Source organism: Vipera ursinii (assembly GCF_947247035.1).
Source record: "Vipera ursinii genome assembly, chromosome: 1".
NCBI classification, from domain to species: Eukaryota; Metazoa; Chordata; class Lepidosauria; order Squamata; family Viperidae; genus Vipera; species Vipera ursinii.
The window spans coordinates 226,080,614-226,105,664 of NC_139512.1; the positions used below are offsets into that span (position 1 = coordinate 226,080,614).

The 25,051-nt window shown below is 39.3% G+C and overlaps 1 protein-coding gene across 1 annotated transcript in view; it reads right to left on the minus strand.

The window, feature by feature from the left end:
- Positions 1-25,051, minus strand: part of CSMD1 (CUB and Sushi multiple domains 1) — a gene marked incomplete at its 5' end in the record, with an annotated part of 1,146,395 nt that overhangs the window by 480,992 nt on the left and 640,352 nt on the right. The window lies entirely within an intron of this gene.

Sequence of the window (25,051 nt, forward strand, 5' to 3'; positions counted from 1 at the left end):
AATTTTAAGAAGAGATAGGACAGTTATTTGTCTGGAATCGTGTAGAGTCTCCTGCCTGAGCAGGGGATTGGACTAGAAGACCTCCAAGCTCTCTTCCAACTCTGTTATTTTGTTAAGCGTGAAAGAAACTATTTCATGAACTTTGGAGACAATATGTGCTTAATGGCTAAGATATATTGAGTTCCAGAATGGAGGAGAACATCAACACTGCAGACGTTATATTACAGAATCTAGCATTTTTGAAACGGAACAGAAGCTTTTGAAAATGTGATGGCAAGCAGCAAGAAAAACTGTTCAGAAGTCAGTCAGCCTAAATCATATCTTTCTGATTATAGAACAATTGAACTTTATGACTCATGCAGTGGGGGTTTGTGCTAGCTAACTAGAGTGTCTGACTATGTTAAAAAAAAAAAGTTGATTTCCATGCCGTTTCCCAAAAGGTACCTGAAATATACCATCATCTCAAATGCTGCTTATGATCAGGCAACCAAATCAGCTTCATGAGTACAGGTCTAAAGCCTCACAGAGTTCCAAAAGTAATTTCACAGTTCTTTGGACCCTGCTTGTACATATGGCCACTTCTTATGGAAGGTGGAAGTCAGTAAAGGCCTTGGATAGTACAAGAAAAATCCAACAGCAGGTCATGTCTTCATTTAAGGAGTTAATGGGATTTGGAAAATGTGATAGGGATATGTTAAGTAAATCAGTAAATATAATCATTTTTTTAAAATTATATGACTGAAAGGCAGTGAACCTCGGGGGGGGGGGGGAAGCATTCAGCTCATCACTCCTGATTCAGTTCTATTATGGGAGTCATTTTGGATATTGCAATCATCTTATTTGGACACACCTTGCCCCCAATCCATTTTCACCAAAAGGTAGCATCAAAAGCTCATTGTTACCAGAGACAACCCTTTTCAGCCTTTCTAAACTGTTCTGACAATGTTAAAGTCTATAATGGATAGGTCCAGTTCAATGCCATGATTTGAACAATGCTTTAGGAAAGGCTGAGTTGCTGAGAAATTGAAAAGAGATGGATTTCTTTTCTTCTGGAGTCTCAGTGGAAAGACGGAAAAGAATGGCCCAGTGTGCCACTTCAAAAAGTATATCAAAAGGGACAATAGAGATGGAAACTGACCAATGTTTTGTAGTTTGGAATGGAACAGAAGGCTCCACACAAATTGAATATTGGCGGGAGTAAGAAATGCTCCCAACATGCTGGCAGTGGGAATGACCCAGGTCTTTAGGTAGTTTTTCCTAACTGATATTTTATATATTGCTGTCCACTAATCATAAAAGTTTAGAGAGCTCCTATATCACTGAACTGCATTTCATGGAATAATGTGCTAATTCAAACTTAGATATCCTGTGACTTTTGCACTTTCTATAGGATTGAAAAATGAACAAACAAATAAATTGCTTTTGCTTTACCCAAACACATTCTGGCTTGAACAACTGAAGAAAGAAAAAAACAACTGTCAACATAAGAAATACAATTCAAATTTTACATATATAAAAAATCAGTGCAAATATAAGTGGAAACATTCAGGTACAAAATCTAAATGAATTCTGAAACAGAACAGAATGGACTTTTAAGTGAGCAGATATAAAGGCAACATGGACCAAGAAGATGTTCTGTCTTCTGAATTTTCCGGAGTACAGCAAATGTGCAGAACAAATTTTGTGAAGAGACTCACCAAGTTAAAAAAAAATGAGTTTGGAATCACCTCTGATGTTTAAAGGTCTCATTTTAAATAAGTCTGAAAACTTCAGAAGCAATTCATTCCCAGTATTTCTAATTCTTGGATGAATGAGGAAATTGGTTTAAATTTAATAAAACTATTCTCCTTTAGGAGGACTCTAATATGATTTGTTTGGTGAACTCTTCATGTGAGGAGGGAAGCTGTGTGTGTAGCTGTCTGTCTTTATCAATGTATGTTTATGTACTTTGTGCAAAGTTAATTTATGATGCATTTTGCACCAAAGAAATGCTTTAACCTAACATCTGTAAGAGTTTTTTTGTGTAAAGGCAGAGCAGTGAGGACTTTTTGTGCCTGTCAGGATGAGTTCTCTCACCTGGACAGCCTTCTTAAATGTCTTACTTTTCCTAACGTTCTCATTCCATCAGGCAGAACTGAGACTTCCAACCAGCCACCCCTAGTCTGTCTGTTCCTTTTTCTGCAAAAAAATCCCAGCCATGGAGGTGGAACCTATACCCTAAGTACAGTGGTGGGATTCAAATATGTGAACAACTGTTTCTCGATGTGGATGTTGCTTCCGGAAGTCCATTCTGGGCTTGAGCAACAAAAAATTAGCTACCAGTTCTACTGAACTGGTGCAAACTGGCTGAATCCCACTATTGCCTAAGTACTGAGATGGAGACCTTCAGTGTTCCTGATGGACTGCAATGCTTAAACAACCTCCATGATGAGGCCTACCAAAATACATTTGAAAGAAAACTCAGTTGTGTCAGTGGAGAGACTGGAAGACTTGTCAGCCAAATTCACCTGCCCTGATTGATTTGAAAGGAATGCGGAGGAGACGAGGTTTTGTGCTGTTTTTAAAAGAACATACTATCTACTGTTTCCTCACTTTTCTTCTTTTCGATTAGCATAGCCTTAGAGCAGGAGTAGACAATCTTGGCTCTTTTATGACTTGTGGACTTCAACTCCCAGAATTCCTGAGCCAGCCATGCTGAGGGGAAAGGGAGTTTCCAAGCTGAGCCATGCTGGATCAGGAATTCTGGGAGTTGAAGTCCACAAGTCATAAAAGAGCCAAGGTTGTCTACCCCTGCCTTAGGGCAAAGGAAGGACCATAAAATCACACCTTTAAAGCATCACCAACAGATAACTGTCTAGCCTTTCTTTCAACATTTCCAATGAAGGAGAATCTACTGTTTTCCTGAGTAGTTGATTCTACTGACAAACTGCCTTTACCATTTTAAACTTTTATCTCTATTTTTTCTAACATTAATAGGAAGCTGTTCTTATAATACCTTTTAGAACAATTGGAAATGTCATTGTCTTCTTCCATGCCTCATCCTTTCAAGTATTTGAAGAGGCTGTCATATCTACCACCCTGCTGACCCCAATCTTCCTGTCGCCTGAGTAAACATGGCCAGCTCCTTCAATATTTGTTCAGAGGATCTAGGTGACTGCTACATAACCCACTAACCACTACTTCAAGATGTAAAGTATCCTACTTTACAACCTGCATCCTTGTAACCAGAGGGTAGGTAACATGTCTGCCAAAACAGGCTGACAGGAACGCAGCTGATCATGAGACAAGTTAAACCACCAACAACACTATTTTATTTTAAAATTAGAATGGTTAAGTTCAAATATAAACCACTTCCCCTCTGAACTGGGGATGAGACAAAGGTCCCATCATGAGGACAAATCTTTAAACATGATTAGATGGTTGAGAAGTGAAAATGGTTAGGGTGCATCTCCAAGTAGTGGTTAATGGGTTGTATCTTGGGGTGCAGGAAAAACTGACCCACCTAATTTTTGAGACATACGAACCCAACATTCATTTCCATTAACTGTCACAGGGAAAATTGTTACCTACAAAGTCTGATTTTAATAGGTATACATATACTGTAGCACAACATCTGACTATCTTTTCCAAGGCCTTCTAGTCTATGATACTAGAAAGGCCTTCTACTCTATGATACCTGCTACTCTGTGTATACTCTGACTGTTCCCAGTTAGAGAACATTTAAAATATTTCAAGATTGTTGGTTTGTTGTTGCTGATGTTGTTGTTAAAGTTCAAACCACTCATGCTATTTTGAGTTTTGTCTTACTGCAACGAAACCAGCTTGTGACATTCTAATGGAATGTTTTGTGTGGAGTTCTCTGTTCTGAGCTTGAAATGAAGCACTTGGTTTTGTACACAAACTTTTGGTGTGTATGTATGTGCATAAGAGGTATATGGACATTTAATATAAGTGTACTGATTGCAAAGTTTCTGTTTGACACAACAGGGCCAGCTGACTCATCTACTAAATTGAACCCATGCTGAGAAGTTCAAATAACTGTAATTCATGTGTTGTTTTCCCATAAAGCCTCTCTCATATAATCCAATTCATAGAATGGTACAATTGAAGAAAGCTAATAAGTGCATCTAGCATTAGCTACATGGTCATTAGGAAGGCAATTTTCTAATTTGTTGGTAGCACCAATGACATCAGAGATGGAGTATGTGGCTTGATGGCCAAAGCAATAATCATTCTCCCAAAGGGTGCAGGTTCACTCTGAACTTCTTCTGTATGTTTTACAAAACTGATGACATGATTCCAGGGAGGAAGAGGGAAAACAGGCATAGGAGAAGCAAGGAAACCCAATATAAACAATATTCCAGCCATCATTCACATGATCGTTTTCTAAGTATCCTCTCTGCAATGAATCCTATACATGTGCAGAAGCCCAGTATTCCATTCAAGCAAGCAATAGGTGTTAGCTTATCTGAGCTGACTAATTATTCTATTCTCTGGATTTGATTATTGCCTTATTTTTTTCCTACATTTTTTCCCCAACTTATTTTTATATCTAAAAATTTGGCTTCATTGGTTTATAATGGGAATTTCTCCTTAGAACCTTCCTTACATATAACATCGCATGATTTCAGAACTGGCACAAAGTTTGTTAAGTCTGATCTACAGCACCTTCATTTCTGTTTTCCTAATAGAAGATTAAAGTGAGAAAACATTGCTGGAAGGATTAAAAACAACCATAGCTTGTGTCAACTGGCAGCAACTTAATATACCATATACAGAGATGGATAAGCCAAGAATGTGAGGTTCCAAAGTATATCCCCAAAATTCAGTTTGGCTTATCTGCAGCTTAGAGCTTAGATTTTTTAAAAGCCCATTAAGGCGTTAAAATTGCACAGTTTTATAAATGATGACAAAACAGTTTGCAGTTTCCTAACTGTTGCTACAGTGAAAAATTCAAGGGTCAGATTATCCATGGGGGAAACATTTTTTTTTCCATGAGGCTTTAGTTGAAATTTCAAGGGTCAGCTTATCTGTTGATGAACTTAGCCACAATTAGATACAATAATTAACTTATGAGGCCAACTGGGGAAAAATAAGGATTGAGATTTGAGTTTCTCCTCCTTCCTAATCATAGCAGCAGAACTGTTCAGTGTTTTTGAATACTCTGAATTTTCAGTCATAACATGTTTTGTTACGTCAAGTCTTCATCTGTGGAAATTTTAAATATAAACTTATGCTCTGTTTCATCTAAGTATAAAATGTTCTAATGAATCAGGGGTTAGTACAAAGGTTTTCCCTAACTGGAATGGAACATTTCTGGGACTTTCTTCTTGAATAACTGCCCATTTAAATCTATGTGAGCCAAGTAGGAAAGGTTGCATTTCCATATACAACCTTGAAAAGTCAATTGTCCAAAACAAGGAGTGGGAGACATACTGTATATGTTAAAAAAAAGTACTTTAGAAATCCTGGAATGTATGTACATATGACCTAGTGGTTAAGACACCATGCTAGAAACCAGGAGACTGTGAGTTCTAGTCCTGCTTTAGACATGAAAGCCAGCTGGGTGACTTTGGGCCAATCACTCTGTCTCAGACAAACCCACTTCACAGGTTGTTGTGAGAGGAGGAGAAAGATGTATTGGATATGTTTGTCACCTTGATTTACCTATAAAGTAATAATAAATATACAGCTCTACATTTTAGAGAGCTTTAATAATAAAATTAAATGCAACATGCAATTTTTTTAAAAAAAACAACAACTACAAAAGCTAATATGGGAGTAGGACTGAAGAACTTGCACAGATTAGAAATGGCCCAAATCATCCCTTCTTAGCCAGCCTTTTACCTGCTCATCAATTAATTCTAATCGTTAGAAAGCAATACATTTTTTCTGGCATGCCTTTCAAAGACCAGATACCTGTGGCTACAGATGAATTACATTTATATTAGATGGAGAATTGGGACAATAATAGTACTACACTAAGCAATGATTCTCATACAAATAAAGTTGATATGCATTGGATATCAGAGCTGTATTTTTTGTGCCTGATTTAAAACTCTAATTTATCCTTTTTCTCTCCAACATTGAAGCACCAAGAAAACAGGAAATAAATCCCTAAAGATTATGTTTTCAAACAAAAGTGTTGCAAAAAATAATGTTTGTGTTTGTTTACTGCCGCAGTAGAAACCTTTTCTTAGTATACATTTTTAAAGTATTGTTTCATCATTCAACAAGGAACCCCAAAAGGGACTTATTTCCACATTGATTTGTTGCCAAAGTTGTACTGTTTACAGGAAAATAAATGCTCACTGCTGGAGCTAAAATAAATGTTTAGCATTAATACTAACAAGGGAGAATAATTGAAGAAGGGAAAAAATAATAAAAAGCTTACATTGATCTTCTCCTGATGCTCAGCTATACAAATTACCTTTTTGATTAACAACTAGAATTACCAAGGCCATATGTTCTACATCAATATTTCAGATTGGAAATTGTATAACTTTAAGCAGAATGAATGTGACATATGAAATATGCTGACTTTACTGTCTAAGCAGATTATATTATATCATTTACAATAACAGAATGTTAGCGTATCTAAACAAAATCTTAAAAAGTTTACAGAACAACATGATTATTTTTTTTTCATTTACTATGAATTAGAGATGCTGATTAGCTTAGAAATTTCCCCCTTTCAGCCTTGAAACTAGTTTGTTTAAAGGTAAAAGTTATATTTGCTTTTAAAAGCCCTGCTCCCCAGTATGCTACTTTTATTAAATGCAGATTGTGGAAGTAAGAATTTTTATATATTTTTATAGCCACACTGTAGGCTCAGGAACAGAAGTCCATGCTGCAAATGTTCCGCAAGCTCCTGATGTCATTCTAGAACTGAGCCATTTCTGATCTGGCAAGCAAAGCCAGCAACTGTTTTGTGAATGGTCATGATTAATTTCAATCTCTGAATTCCCAATTCCCAGACACTGATTATGTGCTCAGCCCTAAAGCAGAATTTTGCAATTCACATGAGAGAAGTTTTAAATAGTTGATAGGAAAGGATGATTCTCCAATGAATGCTGGATTAATATTGATCAATCTAAGAATTCAAAACAACAAAAAGTCAATTTAGCTGCCATGTTTTCCTTCCTTGAATTTTTTCTCAAAATTACCCAACCTCACTACCAAAAACCTGTCTTTGGGAAAAAAAAGACTGAAGTAGAAATCAAAAGATATCTTCCATTCACACAGGAGAGTTTTGTAGAAAGTTTGCTTTATGAAAATTAGGAACTGGGTTTTATTTCCTTATGGGGAACCCAGGGTTTATATTCAGCAATACTTTACAAGAAAAACCACTCAGTTCTAGCTGAACACTGTAGAACCACAGTTGCTTGCTGGTGGAACCCATTATTTCTGCTCAAGAACATTGCTCAAGGGTTTCAGAATTTCAAAATCAGAACAACAGTGGCAACATTTTAAACCTCTAGTACAATCCACCATGTTCTTTTTGAAGGTAGGCACAGAATTTGAAATTGGAATCATTAACAATGATAGCTCAGCATTAATGTCACACAGCACAGAATACTCTGCTCCAAAGAAAGAAAATACTAACATATTTTCTTATCAGCCATCTGCAGTAGGATCTGGATATTGAGTTGTTTCCAAGTACCTACCGTATTTTGTGCTAATGGTATATGCATCAGATGGGCCTATTTCCAAGGACAGCTAAATTGGAGTGGAGTCCAAAAACCTGATCTCAACCATGCCACCTTTTTTTTCAGAAGATATTAGCACATTATTTATGTATGGTTATATGCTTACGGGTACTCTAACGAATTTTAAGTCTAAAACTTAACCCCATAATTCAATTCCACACACTATCAGTTAGCGTGTCTAAATTTGGCTGTCCTACCCTTTAAGTGCAAGGATATGAGGTCATAGTCACTTACTAAATGAACACTTGAAACAAGCTTGGGCCAGATCTGACAGAGAGTTTAGACAGAATGTAGAAAGCTATAAATGTTAATAAGGTTCATCACTTACAGTAAATATGCAACAGGCATAAATATTTAATATCTAATATATCAGAACATCTGCTTGAGGATCTCCCCAAACATCCTTGAACAGATTTGGAAGGTGGTTAGGCTACTGGAAAAGAGAGGCTGAATCAGATCTGACAGGAACATCTGTTCTGTTAGCAGGCAGCTATAAGCTGAGACAACAATAAGTTCAAAATGAAATACCATTGCTAGAATTTGTAATATAGGATCTTAAACACTGAATTTGTTTAACTTCATTCTTATCCATTTAAATGGATATTTAAGATTCATTAAGAAATATTCAGAAAGCAGAAATTGAGAAATTATTCCCAAGTAGTATTTTTACTTGACGTCATTTGTAATTTTATATATTTTTATGCAATAACATTTTGTATGAAATATGACCAATTTATTTTAGTGTGAATGTATTATGACTAATAAGAAAACAGCTAATATTGCTAGGGATGTCATTGGCCAGTCTTTTTTTTCTATTTTTCTTATGTAATCAGGTATTTTGTGTTGCTTTTCCCCTGAATGATTAAGACAATATAAACAAATCAGTAGTGCTCCACAAATGCAGTATTTGTCTACAGACGATGTCATTCTGCATATAGAAAAATACAATATAATTATTTCTAAAAATACAATATAAAATGTATATAAAATATATGGAACATATATAAAGTGTATATACAGCCCAAGCCTGTAAGTGAAAGTCATTCTGTAAGTTAGATGTATTGTCAACCTTCTCCAGGCAGACACGAATCTGAATACTTCTGGTAAATGTATTGTTGGGACACTAAAAAAAAACACCTCAAATTGCTTTGTATGGAATTCTATTTATACTTATATTAATGGTGCTATCCATGTACAGTTTCGTATATCTCTTTTTGCCACCCGTGTGATGCAAAGGGCTGTCTATGACTCAGTCTTGGCCACAGAAACAATTGATTGTTTTTGTGTTTTTAGACAGTTTGCCACTGAATACTTGAAAACCTATTACCACAAGTATCAAAAATCTACTGCAACTCAATCATTAATGCACGATGTTGGTATAAGCTACAGTTATATGGTGAGGCTTGCCATTATAAGCTACAATTTCAAAATCTAATGGCTCAGCTCGGAGGTCAAATTCTCAGTGAATCAAAACCTATTGTCCAGAATAAGGATTTCTGGATTTACCTCATTACTCATTATAATATTCTGTATTTTCTTTTCCTGAGCTAGGACTAGTGCTGTGAAATGCTATAAAAAATCTCTTGGTAGAAAATTATGAGTGACTATTTATAAGCATGAATAAGGTAAGAGGCAAGTGCAGGTAGTCCTCAATTTACAACCATTTGTTTAGTGACTGTTTGAAGTTACAATGGCACACTTATGAATGTCACAGCATCTCCATTGTCATGTGATCAAAATTTGGGAGCTTGGCAATTGGTATTTATTTGCTACAACAGCTGCAGTCTCCTTGGTGTCAAGTGATCACCATTTGCAAGCTTCCCAGCCAGCTGCCAACAAGCAAAGTCAATGGGAGGCTGGATTCACTTAACAATCACCACTGCAGTGATTTCCTGAACAACTGTGTCAGAAAAAGTTATAAAATTGGGCACGGCTCACTTAACAACTGCTTAGTCCCAACTGTGGTCATAACTCAATTTTCTTACAGGTTACCTATGTGTAACCTGTGAGAAAATTTGAAAGAAACCCTCACAAGTATTGATAATAGCTACAAAGCCGAATTTAAAATATTTATATATTTAAAGTGTCAACGCTGCATTCACATACCCACATACGCATTCGTATTTTAGAAAGAGAAGTTTGGTTATTGCTTTCAGATACTCATTCTGTCATTCATGAGCGTGAAATGCTTTGCTAATTACCCGACTACCATTCAGAAAGTCCTTTAGGCATACATGGTCTTGGATCACTCCACCTCCTCTGTTCAAATATTATTTGTTCTGTGCTACAAAGGGCTTTTTGAAAGTCCCCCGAGCTTCAGAAATATTTTTCAAACAATACAGAAGACTGCTGGTTGAAATATGTTCGGAAGCCTCATAATGCATGCAGAAACCACTTCAAAGTTATTTGGGACATAACCCACAGCACTGTGGGTAATCAGAGCAATATTTTCAAGGCGTAAAGTTGATAGAGGAATAATTATTGCTTTGAGATGCCTCCTACTGTACCTCTTGAACATTGCAGGAAACATCAGGAGTACATTATGAAGGGAACTCAACCTAAGTAACAAGCTTATGGCTGCGGTCATTCTGCCCAGAGGGTTGATCTCCTCTACAGACTACTTCATAGGAAGTGATCCAGGTAGCTTCTTGACCCAAAATATTTTCCCACCTTTGTGCTAGAGGGACCTCTAGGCCTGCCTATATGCATTTACACAACACAATCTTCAAGCAAGACATATTAAACCGGGGTCCCCAACCTCCAGTCCGTGGACTGGCACCAGACCACAGCATACCACAAACTGGGCCATGCAAACAAGCAAAACCCCTTCTGTGGGATGAAGGTAGCACATGAAACCACACCCCTTCCAGTCCATAGAACTGGTCCCTGGTGCCCAAAAGATTGGGGGCCACTGTATTAAACAAACTTGCTTACGTCTGCCAACTTCTCTCCTGAAGCTGTAAAACCTGGAATTGTTGTCTTTGAGGACCCAGATTGTTGGGAGGCAATATGCTGACTCTGTAAACCACTCAGAGAGGGCTGTAAAGCACTATGAAGTGGTATATAAGTCAATGTACTATTGCTATTGTTATTTCAGCATTCTGGGTACATTAAAACAGAGTTACACCATGGAATAGTTTATCATACATTGTGAATATTTGTTTAAAATTGTTCAAGCTTCCCTTTTAAAAAGATATCTCAAAGCAACATACATACCGTATGTTTTTGATACCTCATCCTTAAATATAAAAAGAAAACAGAAACTTCAGAATGCTTGTATTTACAAGCACTGTGCAGATATGCGTGCATTCGAAACAGATCATTATCTGTTGTTTGCTAACCGCATCACCTGATGAAAGGGAGGTGAGGAAATAAGTGAAATTGGTGATTGCCCTAGGTCTATCAATGGAAAAAAAAACTGGAATGTATTTTTGATATAAACAATGTAATGTTTCATTATAAATGCAAATTCATAGGTCCTTTGGATGGAATGAAAAATAATGTCCCTATTGTGTATGTATCATGATGGATATAATTTTGCATTCTTATCTGAGATAAGATAATTAATTCCAATGGTATTTCAGCAGTGGTACTGTACATGTGAGGCTGAACTAATCTAATTGTGGGAAATTTGCAAACCCAAATTAGGCAGTGTACTTGGCTTGCAAACACCTGAATGCTAATTATAGATTCCTTTTGAGCATCTGACTAAGAGTCCTATCAGGAATGTTCTCTCCATTTTGGGAACATGCAGTATGTTCATGTAAGTATGTCAATGCCATCTGCAGTTTGAATCTCTGTGAGTAATTGCCAAGAGTCTGGATGCCAATAATTTTGTTTATTAAAAGAAAATAAGCACCAATTTGAAAAGTTTGCCTATCTAACCAACACCTCAGGGATTTTATTGTGTGGTCTGTCCTTTATAAAGTTTCCCCGAACATGCGTGCTTCCATACCCACTCCATATTCAAAATGAGGAATGAAATATATGTCTATATGTGTGTGTGTATATATATATATATATATATATATATATATATATATATATATATATATATATATATATATATATATATATATACACATACATACATACATACATACATACATATATATATATATATATATATATAAAGATAAAGGTAAAGTTTCCCCGAACATGCGTGCTAGTTGTTTCCAACTCTAGGGGCCTGTGCTCATCTCTGTTTCAAAGCCGAAGAGCCAATGTTTGTCCGAGGACGTCTCCGTGGTCATGTGGCCGGCATGACTAGACACCAAAGGTCCACGGAACACTGTTACCTTCCCACCGTAGTGGTCCCTATTTTTCTACTTGCAGTTTTACATGCTTTCGAACTGCTAGGTTGGCAGAAGCTGGGACGAGTAACAGGCGCTCACTCTGCTACACGGCACTCGGGATTCGACCCGCCAAACTGCTGACCTTCTGATCGACCTTCTGATATAGGCTTGCTAACAAAGAATAAAGGGAGACCGATATGATCATTTCAAACTTATTTGTTCTCATCAGTCAGCCATACCCTTCTGAGATTCGAACCTGGGCCGAATGCATCTTAAGCAGTTGTTTTAATCTCAGAATGGTATGGCTGACTGATGAGAACAAATAAGTTTGAAATGATCATATCTGTCTCCCTTTATTCTTTGTTAGCAGGCAAAAAATTTACACAAATATGAGCTGCCACTGCTGTGGCTACTGCCTGTAGATGGCCTTGGGCTAGGCTGAAACAGGAAATAAGATTTGTCTAATCTAATATTGCAGAATCTGATTTGAACATTATTGTTCAAACAAGATCAAATGCTATGATGGTAGAGTTATGATTTAATTCATCGGTTGCTTCTGTCGCTTTGCGACACAATGACAACAATGTAGCAATTGCTCTTTTGAATTCCTGTACACTCTCTAGGGAAGTCTCCAAATTTCCTTAATTGTGCAATACGTACCCAAATTATTTAAGTATTAATTTTATTGTTATTGTTTCTCTTGAACTCTTGTGGTCTTATTTTATCTGGAACAAAATATTTTGTTTCTTTATCTATCCAAGGTACTTGTATCTCTTTTCTCCAGCACCACAGTTGAATAATATTGGGGTTTTTTTTCACCTTTGTCCAACCTATTTGATGGTGAACTTTATGAACTCCAGCTCATTAATCACACCTTTTGCAACCAGATACAATGACTCTAGATTTGAAAATATGAAGCATTTTAGGAACGTGATGTCTCTACACTTCAATATTATGGATAGATTAGACAAAGTTTTTCTCTAAAGAAAAAATATTTCTTTGTAGTCATGAAATAAAAATGAAAAATCCACTGGTAGATTTTTGAGAAGATAAAGATAAAGCCTATTATTTCATGCAGTGTTTCTTCTTCTAATATATTGGATTGGCACTAGCAGTTGACAATTTTCTTTCAATATTAAGTATCACACTGACTTTTGCTCTCTTATCTTTTATTTTTCATCTTCAACAGATGATTCCTTAAGTGTTCTCACTTTCAGCCAACAAAGTGGCATCCTCAGCGATTTTGAGGTAGTTAATATTTTTTTCCCCAGCAGTATCAATACTAGCCTTTTTTCTCTACTACAGCATTTCTCATGATAAGCTCCACATGTAACTAAAATAAATGGGATAACACTGTACAGCCCTCTGCACTCCCTCCCCACAAGTGAACCGATTATTTTCATCATATTCTTGTCAAACTGTTGCTTTCTGATCGACACTCAGTTTTTAATCTGTAGTTGAGATAATCCAGTACATTCATATTTTTAACGATTGGCCATAATTGTAGTCTGTACAGTTTAAAACTAGTATAACCAATAAAGCAAAACTAAATGCCCATAGACTAAATGTCTATAGATTCTCCATAGACAAAACTCAATGTCTTATTTTGGAATTATTCTGCCATTCTCATTAGCTGCTTGATTCTTGCAATGTCATCTCAGGGGCTTCACTGTCTTCAGAACCAGGTTGGACCACTGGAAGGTCTCATTTCATTGTAGAAATCTAGTAGTAGAAGACATTGCAGACATTGACACTGACAGTATGGAGGACATTAAAGTTGAAGTCTACTTGTAAAAGACACTGTAGACCAGGGCTTTTCAAACTTGGCCCTTTTATGACTTGTGGACTTCAATTCCCAAAATTCCTCAGCCAGCATACCTGGCTGAGGAATTCTGGGAGTTGAAGTCCACAAGTCATAAAAAGGCCACATTTGAAGACCCCTGCTGTAGACATTGTTGAAGTCTAATTGCAGAATCTTAAACATTATCTTACTAGTGGGTGATAGAAGAACAACTGTTCCATAGTTGGAGGATTTTATAGCGCTGCCTTTTTTCATATTGTATTATAGTTGGATGTTTTCCAATCCTTAGGCCACTATTTTTCCCAACACATGCTTGCAAGCTTTAAGCAGCATTTAAATAGCAAGATTTTAAAGAGTTCATCTGGTATTTAATGAATTCTTGAAAGTCTTCTGTTAGCAATATTTTCTGGCACCTATTAAATGTAACTTTCCAAAACATCTGATGCTAGCTCAATAATAATATCTTTGTAACTAATGGTGAGTTGGGAGCCTTCTTTTTAATGTTAGTTCTTCCATGTACTTCTGCCATGTTTTTCTTTTCTGTTTTTTTCTTTTATCACTCCCATCTATGCATAGTTTTATTTGATCTCTCTAATTTTCTTAATAAGGGACGCTGAGCTTGTCAATCAGAAGGTCGGCAGTTTGGCAGGTTTAATCCCGAGTGCCACATAACAGACTGAGCGCCTGTTACTCGTCCCAGCTTCTGCCAACCTAGCAGTTCAAAAGCATGTAAAAATGCAAATAGAAAAATAGGGACCACTATGGTGGGAAGGTAACAGCGTTCCGTAAGCCTTTGGCGTCTAGTCATTATTTATTTATTTTATTAATTTAATTTATATACCGCCCTTCTCTCAAGAGACTCAGGGCGGTGAACAGGGCAATACATAAAAATAGGATACAAAAATTAAAATTATTAAAACATAATTAAACCATGCCCATAAATAATACAGATGTTCTGAACCAGCCCTCTTCTCGCACCCCTAATCAAAAGAAGAGTCTGGAAAGCGTCCAAGACCAAAAGGCTTCTGCCAAGTTTTAATTACACTGTTACAAGAATACAAGAGCTTGACTTCTCAAACGGAAAAGTTGCTTTCAGCAACCAGCCCCTCCCCAAACACTTCTTTTATAGAGAGCTCAGGGCGTGGTCTCCCTGTGCCTCCTCCCGAGGAGTCCCATAGCCTTTCTTTGTTTGTCCCTGCTCGTCTGCCTCCTGCGTCGGGCGTCCTTGAACAGGGCCAGCTGTGGGTCATCATCCTCCGCACTCTCGGGCTCACACAGCTGAGAAGAGGTTCCCGGCTGAGGACTCTGCAAAGTCTCCAAATCATCATCAGCCGGTTCGTTTCCCTCCTCCCCCACATCTGAGTCCTCCGATACATCGGACCCGGCTGTCGGACCCACAGGCTGGCCCTGAGTCACAACAACAGATTTAAAATTGAAGTAGTAATAAAATCCCACCCCATCCCATCAGGCCAGGCCCGCTTGTTTAAAAAGATGGGTTTTAAGATCGCGCCGGAAGGAGCGGAGATCGGGCGCCATCCGGAGCTCTACCGGAAGATGGTTCCATAAATCCGGTGCACCCACAGAGAATGCTCTCCCCCTGGGGGCCACCAGTCGGCATTCTTTGACCGGCGGCACCCTGAGGAGGCCCTCTCTGTGGGATCGTACTGGGCGGAGGGAAGTTGACGCCGGCTGCAGGTGCTCCCCAAGGTATTCTGGACCCATGCCATGGAGGGCTTTGTAGGTCATAACCAACACCTTGAACCTCACCCGGAAGACAACTGGCAACCAATGCAGCTCGCGGAGCAAAGGTGTAACACGGGAGTATCGGGAAACCCCCGATACAACTCTCGCGGCTGCATTCTGTACCAGCTGGAGCCTCCGAGTGGTCTTCAAGGGTAGCCCCATGTAGAGAGCGTTGCAGTAATCAAGACGAGAGGTCATGAGCGCATGAGTGACCGTGCGCAAGGCATCCCGGTCTAGATAGGGCCGCAACTGGCGCACCAGGCGAACCTGGGCGAACGCCCCCCTAGTCACAGCTACAATATGGTCTTCTAAGGAAAGTTGTGCATCCAGGAGGACTCCCAAGTTGCGAGCCCTATCTACAGGAGGTAATGACTCACCCCCCATAATGAGGGGTGGGATATCCTGAATATCACGGGATGCCGGTACACACAGCCACTCCGTCTTGTCAGGGTTGAGACGAAGCCTGTTCCTCCCCATCCAGACCCGGACCACCTCCAGGCACCGGGACATCACGTCGAGGGCATCACTGGGGTGGTTTGGGGTCGAAATGAAAAGTTGGGTATCATCAGCATACTGATGATACCCAACTCCAAAACCACGAATGATCTCACCCAGCGGTTTCATGTAGATGTTGAACAGAAGGGGCGAGAGGACCGACCCCTGAGGGACTCCACAAGCGAGAGGCCTCGCGGTCGACCTCTGCCCCCCTGCCAACACCGACTGCGAGCGTCCCAGGAGATAGGAGGAGAACCACTGAAGAACCGTGCCTCCCACTCCCAATCCCCTGAGACGCCGCAGCAAGATACCATGGTCGATGGTATCGAAAGCCGCTGAGAGGTCTAATAGGACTAGAACAGAGGAGTATCCTCTATCCCGAGCCCTCCAGAGATCATTCACCAGTGCGACCAATGCCGTCTCCATGCTGTACCCGGGCCTGAAGCCCGATTGGTACGGGTCTAGATAATCCGCTTCATCCAGGACCAGAGGGAGCTGATGCGCCACCACACTCTCAACAACCTTCGCAAGAAAGCGAAGGTTGGAGACCGGACGAAAGTTATTTAAAACAGCCGGGTCCAAGGCAGGCTTCTTGAGGAGGGGTCTCACCACCGCCTCTTTCAGGGCGGCGGGAAAACTACCCTCGCTCAAAGAAGCAGATATAACCGCCTGGAACCAGCCTCGTGTCCCCTCCCGGGCTGCATAAACCAGCCAGGAAGGGCACGGGTCCAATAAACATGTGGTGGAGCTCAGCCTCCCCATGATCCTGTCCACTTCCTCCGGAGTCACAGGATCGAACTCCTCCCAGGTGACATTGACAAGATCGCTCGCGTCCTGATCGTCCGATACTGCCCAGTCGGAGTCCAAACCAGTCCGAATCCGAGCGATTTTGTCCAACAGATGTTGACTAAATTCCTCGGCACGCCCCTGCAAGGGTTCCCCACTAACCTCCTGGTTAAGGAGGGAGCGGGTCACCCTAAACAAGGCGGCCGGGCGATTATCTGCGGACGCGATGAGGGCAGTGAAATAGTTAGATCTCGCTACCCTCATCGCTGCGAGATAAGACCTAATATGGGTTCTTAGTCGCAATCGGACGGAATCAGATCGGCTGGACCTCCAAATGCTCTCTAGGCCCCGTCTCCGACGCTTCATCTCCCGGAGCTCCGCGGAGAACCATGGAGCCCATTGGGATCTGCGCCGGGTCAGGGGCCGCAAGGGTACAACTCGGTCAAGTGCCTCCGTGGCCGTCCTTTCCCAGGCTTCCACTAAGGCATCTGCCGAGTTGTGAGCTGAGGAGGCAGGTGGGGGCCCCAGCGCTGCCTGAAACCTCTCAGGGTCCATTAAGCGCCTGGGGCGGAACCATCTAGTTGGCTCAACAACCCCACGGTGGGGAGTGGCAAAATGGAAGACCAGCCGCAGGAGATGATGATCGGTCCATGACAGGGGCATAACAATTGGGGAGCCCCCACCAAGATCATCTAACCACCGACCAGATAAGAAAACCAAGTCAAGGGTGTGACCTCCCTCATGGGTCGGTCCATGAATTACCTGCGTCAGGTCCATGGCCGTCATGGAAGCCATGAACTCCCGAGCTAACTCAGATACTCCTCCCAGGGATGGTAGATTGAAGTCTCCCAAAACCATAAGTTTGGGAAACTCAATCACCAGCCCTGAGAGGATATCGAGAAGCTCAGGCAGGGCTGCTGCTATGCGACTAGGCGAAAGGTACGCAAGCAGCAAGCCCAACTGCGCCCTAGGACCAAACCTCAATAAGAGAGATTCACACCCGACTATCTGAGGAACGGTGGCCTCCTGCGGACATAAGGTCTCCCTCATAACCACAGCCACTCCCCCACCCCTGCCCTGAGTCCGAGGCCGGTGTAGCACCCGGAAGCCTGGTGGGCAAAGATCAACCAGGGGGATACCACCCTCTGGGCCCAACCAGGTTTCCGTGATGCAAGCCAGGTCATGCCAGCCACATGACCACAGATTCGTCCTCGGACAAGTGCTGGCTCTTTGGCTTTGAAACGGAGATGAGCACTAGCCCCTAGAGTCGGAAACGACTAGCACGCATGTGTGGGGGAAACTTTACCTTTAATTTTCTTAAACAGAAATCTTGCCCTCCATTTCTGTGCAAATCGGACATCAACAGGCACATAGAGATAAGCAATATCTACATACCATCAAAAAAGACAATCAAAAAGCCAAAGAGGAAACAAAAAATCCAAACCATCTCCTCACCTGAAATCAACACCCATGTGAGTAGAGATTAATACCAAGATTAACACTAGACTAACAATCAAGAAGTAAACAACAAGGAACCACCAAGACTATTCCCAACAGCACTGACAGGGCAAGCCACCAGTACATAAAAATAATAGCAAACCCCATGCCCTACTAGCACTGATGATGATGTTAATTTGGTAATAAAACATCTGCAAAAAACCCACCAAGGACTCCGTGTTAGCTACTTTGTTTATTTTAACATTTCTTTGCTTGCAATAGAAGAGGTGATGCTTCTTTGATTTGAAACAATCCATTCCAGCCCATTTTATTTTCCTGACTGTCAGACTGCTCATTTTCAAACTTGACATTTTGGTGTAACATCAGTGTCATGGTTCTGACATTGCACACACTAATTTCCACATCAAACTTTACTTTCGCCTCTGGACATATCAGCAACTAGATATCCATTCAGCTTTAATTCAGCACATGGTTTCTTATATTTGACCCTGGATATTTGTGAATAACAGACATCACCTCTTCCTCCTACTTAGTCAGCTAAAACAAGTTTTCACTCATTTTTCAACATATAAGAAATCCCAGAGAGCAAAAAACAGCACTTTGTAGAGTCAGTTAACTGTGTTACATGTAAAACTGCTGCAGTTAGCGTGCTGAATCTCGTGAAAAGGAACCTGGTGAGAGGATTATCAAGGAAAAAAAATCCTTAATAATTTCAAAATGTTAACTACTTTTACCTTTCTGAACATTTTCCCTCTGCGCTAGAAATGATCTTTTGTCCTAATTTCGCCATTTATATACCAGAGTTTTAATCATCTAATTAAGATAGATCCAGAGTGCTTCTCTTAACATTAAAATGTGACATTTAGCTTAAAATTCTACTCTTAAATTTTAATACTCTTCCTGGTGCTCCTTTGAAATACTTCCTGGGGTTTTCTTTCAGTTCTGATATTTAGGCTTAGATTTTTTTTTTAAAGCTTATATTCCACGACTGTCATAGCAAATTGTAAAAAAAAATAAATGATATTATTGGCAGCTCCCCCTAAACTGTATTTCAGAAGACAAATATCCAAAAAGTCCCCTGTCCAATAGATATGGGAATATTTCTTAGCCAACTGCTTCCCTTGGATTTGTTACTACAGTTTTTAATTCAATAATAATGTATTTACAGTTATTTTGTGTACACTGTCCCCCTTAAATGTGTACAGTTATTTAAGTACACATTGTCCCCTCTCCAAGCACATTTCACAAAATTTTGTGTAGTGAAGTATTCCAGCTGAAGATACTCATGGCTGGAAAGAGAGGTTTTCTCTTATTACCAGTACTGAAGGGAAGAGGAAAGAATGACAAACTATGCATTGTGACATTGTGATGCAAACTCCACCCTTTGTGGCTTCCATAGTGACCTCACAACAAGTACATAAGAGGTGGAATTTGCAACACAGCAGAAACAACAAGTATTTTTTTCTTCATTTTGATGAAACCTCTGGTTTCTGCAAATAAGACACTTCATGAGACTTGGATGAAAACACAACACTTTCCAATAGAAGAGCTTTGAGAAAACATGCCTAAAACCTGGGCTGAGTTAGGAAACAAATACCAACCCTTCTTATGGCATCTTTAACCCACACAGTTTGGAGATTTATTTCCAGTCTTAGATTAAGGCTAACAATTTTTACCCCAAAGTTCAATTCTATATAAAATTCAAGTACGTTATATGCTGGAATGCAGTTGCAATGCTGTTTGATCCTCAAAGAAGGAGACATGCTAGAATGGAGTAAGAGAGATTGAAATTATGAATGCAAGTGGCTGAAATGAGTCAGGAATGGAGAAGTCACAGCCCATGGCTGCAGGGGAGTAAGGAAGGGTATTCTGTCCTTTTCCTCTTTTTAATGGGATGCCGTGTGAACAGAATGAGTGTCCGCTGTGAAAACCTCCTGAATCTATAGAGATTCTCCATTCACATGAAGGCACTGGAAATTCAGTACTGAAGACAACTAGAAGTCCCAAATGTAGTCTTCTAGAGTAAGAATCATTTCATTCAATGGAACTTAATGTTGGGTAAGTACACATATGTTGCCTTGTGCTTGCAACCCAGTACTGAGGCAATCAAGATATTGACTTTTTGCAGAGAAAAAGATCCTGCAGAAAAGAGCAAAACATCAATCCCAAAGGATGAAACATCACAGATTCCCAAGAAATCTTTCCCAAGAAATTCCCATGGAATATTTCTTCATTCTCTTTCCCAGCCTGCATAGTATAAGCTGAGCTAAACAGATCTATTTCCAACATAGCAAAAGGCTATTTTATTTTTTATTATTTTATTTTATTATTTTTATTTTACTTGATTTTTTTTAAGGTTTATATAGCCACCCACATTATAAAACAACCCTGGGTAGGGCACTAAACAGCCAATGACTCCTTTCCAAAACAATCAGAATAAAAAGTAAATAAAAATGGAAGCTAATAAGGGCTCACAGGTGGCCCAAGGCAATACTACTCCACATCTCCTAGGTGTGTTTGTAAACTTTTTTTTTCTGTTTGGAATGGTTGTCTCTTTCTTGGTAAACAAGCGATTTCTGAGAAGTTGCACCCTATTACGAACAAATTAATCTAGTTCATCCTAACACTATTGAATCAGTATTTATTATATTGAAAACATTAATAATGATAATAACGATCATCATCAGCCTCAGCATCATCTTTCCTTTCTGTAATTCTCACCAGCTCCAACTTCCAAACACTACCCATATTATAACACAACACACCTTGCAAAAGAGGTTTCACCAGTACAGGATGAACCTCATCATATTCTAAGAGTGGAGGTTGAATACATGACAGGTCCCTCTGCTTTCACCATTCTGTGAGCTGGGAATAGGAGTACGTAGCTAACTAAGATACGCCATTAGGTTTCCTTCTCCTAATCCATGGCAAAACTGAAGCCAGATTTTTGGCACCAAGGAATGTCCTTCAGTCATGGTTTGCAAAAAGCATCATGTTGGGGCTGTGTTCTTCCCAATGCAGAGAGCTCCCCCAATAGGTTAAGATACCTCTTTCCTTTCAAACATCTGGCCATATTAAGGTAGAAATGCCACAGGACAATTTTGAAAAAAGGTAAATTAAATTGACTTTGAAAAGATAGATTAAATAGAAACTCCCTTGACTAGGCACGGCCACATATTTCTTGGCAGCAGTATGGAAGCAGCAACAATCCAACTCTTTTGGCATGTGAATTGAATACTTACAGAAGCAGGAATAAATACCATTATTTCTGTATTTTTTTTAATTTGTAACATATGTGAAAGATGTTGACATTTGTGATGGTATTTATTTGCTGTTGCCAATCTTAAGCCTGACAATAAGGCTCTGATATGTATGAACTTAATGCTAAGTATATTGGGAAGTGACAGATGTTAACCTTATTAAAATCAATCCATTCATATAGTTAAAGTACTGCTGATTGCAGGGTGATTAGCACTGAGCTTAGCTTCTCATGTCTGCACATGTTGTCATTTCTTTTCAATGAACTGACATTTAGCAGGTTGCTCCAAAGTCAGAAATAGTCTACGCAATGGTGTTAGTGAGCTCACTGTTTTCACAGATAACAAAATGTTACATTCTAGCGATCATAAACACCATTTTCTTCTCCAACTGCTTTTTCATAGCCTCCCATCTACAAGGAAGGATTGGAGGTCCAAGCGAATGGGAGACCATATTGGACAAGTGGATCCAGTCTGCTCGGGCCAGGAAGGAGAATTCAGTCATTTCTAAGAAAAAGCAGACATACACAGTTTACATTTGTTTTGCAAGGGATTTTTGTGAGGGGGAACAAAACAATCATATTTCATCTACTGTATATTATAGATTGAGCGGTCCTTGGTGCTTTCTGAGCTTGGTTGTTGTTGGTTTTTTTGTGCAGTCATTCATTACCCAAACTAGCTTGAATTGATCCTGACTTACCAGCATTTTCAAAATATTTTCAAGGGAAGAAAAAAACAACACAGCAACAACAAAATTTTAGCCTGTCCTTCTTCCCAGAGTTCTTAGTTTGATTTTTTTTTTAAAAAATGTAGAAGACCTACACATTGAGAGTCACTAATCCAACTTGAGTGATTAGCATTAGCATTAGATCCTCCCATGCTAGGTAGCATATTGGGCAACAAGAGATAGCATTTTTAGTCACGGACAAGTACTTCATCATCTTCCCGTGTAATGTTTAGTTTTTGTCTGGTCTTTAAATCTTCCATGAATGTTCTTTGCCATGTATTTCAAGGGCATCCTCTTGGTTGTTGGCACCAGGGGAAGTCCATCTCATTGCCATCTTGGGAATTTGATTGTTCTCCATAGGGAGAATACAACCTGCAAGTTGGAGTCTTCTGTATGCAACAAAGCAGGAGAAACTCTTTCAGAGCACTACTTCATTAGAATTATGATCAAAATAGTAAATCTTTAGAATTCAGTGAAGCCATCTTTGTTGGAAGACATTGAGTCTCTTGTTAATATTCACTGATGCCTCACTGGCATAAATGGTTGTCAGGATCAATCAATCAATCAATCAATCAATATTTCAATCAATGTCAAGATCATTATAGAGGCAAGCAAACTGAGTTTAAGTTTCACTGATATATATGATAAGGATCAGTTTTTATTCAACCTCTGGAAAAGAGCTGTTGCTTTTCCAATACAGCACTTGATGTCCTTCTCTGCATTTCCATTTTGGGTGATTACACTACTTTCTACTTCCCCACGTCGCTGTGCTCCAAGTGTGATTTTCTGCATGATGGAACTCACATACACGATCCTCAATTTCTTGGCACTTATCCTGAGAGCAATTTTGGTTGCTTCTTCATCTTACAAAATTGGCCTCAGAAGAAATGCTGAGAAATCAAAGATCATGTATGAGTTTGAGTGCTTAGCTGGTAAAAAAACAAACACACCTTGGTTTGAATCTCAATGTACTCTACCTTGCCTTTCCACTTGGCAGGCATGTGAGGTCATCTTATGCTATCTATCCTCATGCAATAAAGCTAAGTGAAGAAGTTTTCAAAGTTTTCACTTATCTTTAGATGCATTGGTCCCATGGGGGCTGTACATATTATTCTCCTGGATCACTGTTGCACCATACCTTAAATACCAACTGCCATGGAACAAAAGCTTTAGTGAGTTATTGCAGTTCTGTGATCATCCTGACTACATGCAACATGAAATTCTGGGATACGTGAACCTTTGACCTAATCTAGCAAGACTCTGAATCAAGCATAGCAAATCATGTCTGCATCTATGTATAATTTCAAAAGTAGTCCTTAAATAAAATAGCATAGGGACAGTACAGTTGGTCCAAGAAATATATAGTTTTTCAAAGTTCTCATGTGTAAATAAAAACCCACCTTGGCTACACTGAAATAGCTGCCTTGACCGTGTTATTCCTTTTGCCCAGACATTAAGTGCAATTATATAAAATATATAATGAGGAATGTCTATAAACCAGTCCTATCTATGCTTCTAACTATAAAACAGCATCCAAAAGATAGAGAAAATATAACTCTTAGCTAAGCATACAGACCTAATTCAAAAGGCTAAAGGACAACACATTTTAAAATGCAGCAATAAATATATAGGAGAAATGGAACATCTAGATAATAAAGAAAATGAAAAAAGCTGAGAAGAAAAGCTCATGGAAGGAAAGAATAACTTTTTATGTGTTTATAATAAGCATCTTGAGAAAAAATATTCAGCAGATTGCAAGAAATGACATAGTAATTTTCCTCCATCTTTCTTTCTGGAAGCAAGATATGCAGAATATCTTCTGCATATGTCTATGGAGATTCTCAGTCATCCAGGTCATGGTTGTCCCAAAGATGCTTTCTCAAAAGGCAACTGGACTTTGTTTTTCCTTAGTTCAGTTCAGTTTGCCTTTTGAAAAAGCACCTTTGGGACATTCTGCATCAGATAGTGAAATTCTAAAAAAACACACCCCAAGATTAGATGAATAAAATCCTGCTGTAATTTAGTTATGAATCTCAAGCAATGTATTAAATATAAACATGCTGACTGTGGATCCATTGAATAATGAATCCAACCTCTCTGAACAGTTCTTGAGCAATTCTTCTACCTAGGCTTCCCCACCACCACCACCACCTCTTTTGACTGTTCTAGCCAAGTTCAATGCAGTTATATTGTTTTCCTTTAATTTGCAGAAAACTACCAACAAGCTAAAACTGATCGGATTTACCATTTTCTTCATCGGTTAGTGAAACATACCCTGTTCAGTATTTAAAATGGTGTTCAGGAAGAGGAGGAGAAAGAGAGAGATCACTTCTGTTTTTTCTTCAAGTTCAAGTTCATAGAAAAAGAGGGTTGGGAGATAGAAAGAACCAGATAACAATGAAATAATTATTTTCTTAATCTAAGCACTGGTATAATTAGGAAAAGTAAAACTGGGCAGAGACACAATGAGGTGAGCGTGCCTCTTTAAAATATAGTAATAGCAATAGTACTTAGACTTATACACTGCTTCACAGTGCTTTACAGCATATTGTCCCCAACAATCCGGGCCCTCATTTTACGACCTCGGAAAGATGGAAGGGTGAGTTAGCTTTGAGCCGGTCATAATTGAACTCCCGGTTGTGAGCCTGCAATACTGCACAATAACCACTGTGCCACCATGGCTCTATCTCCTTCATTCAAGGGTTGAAATACAATTTTCCTTCCCTCAAAGCAATTATACGCTAAGTAGCAGCCAGACACTAAATAAATAAATAAGTTTA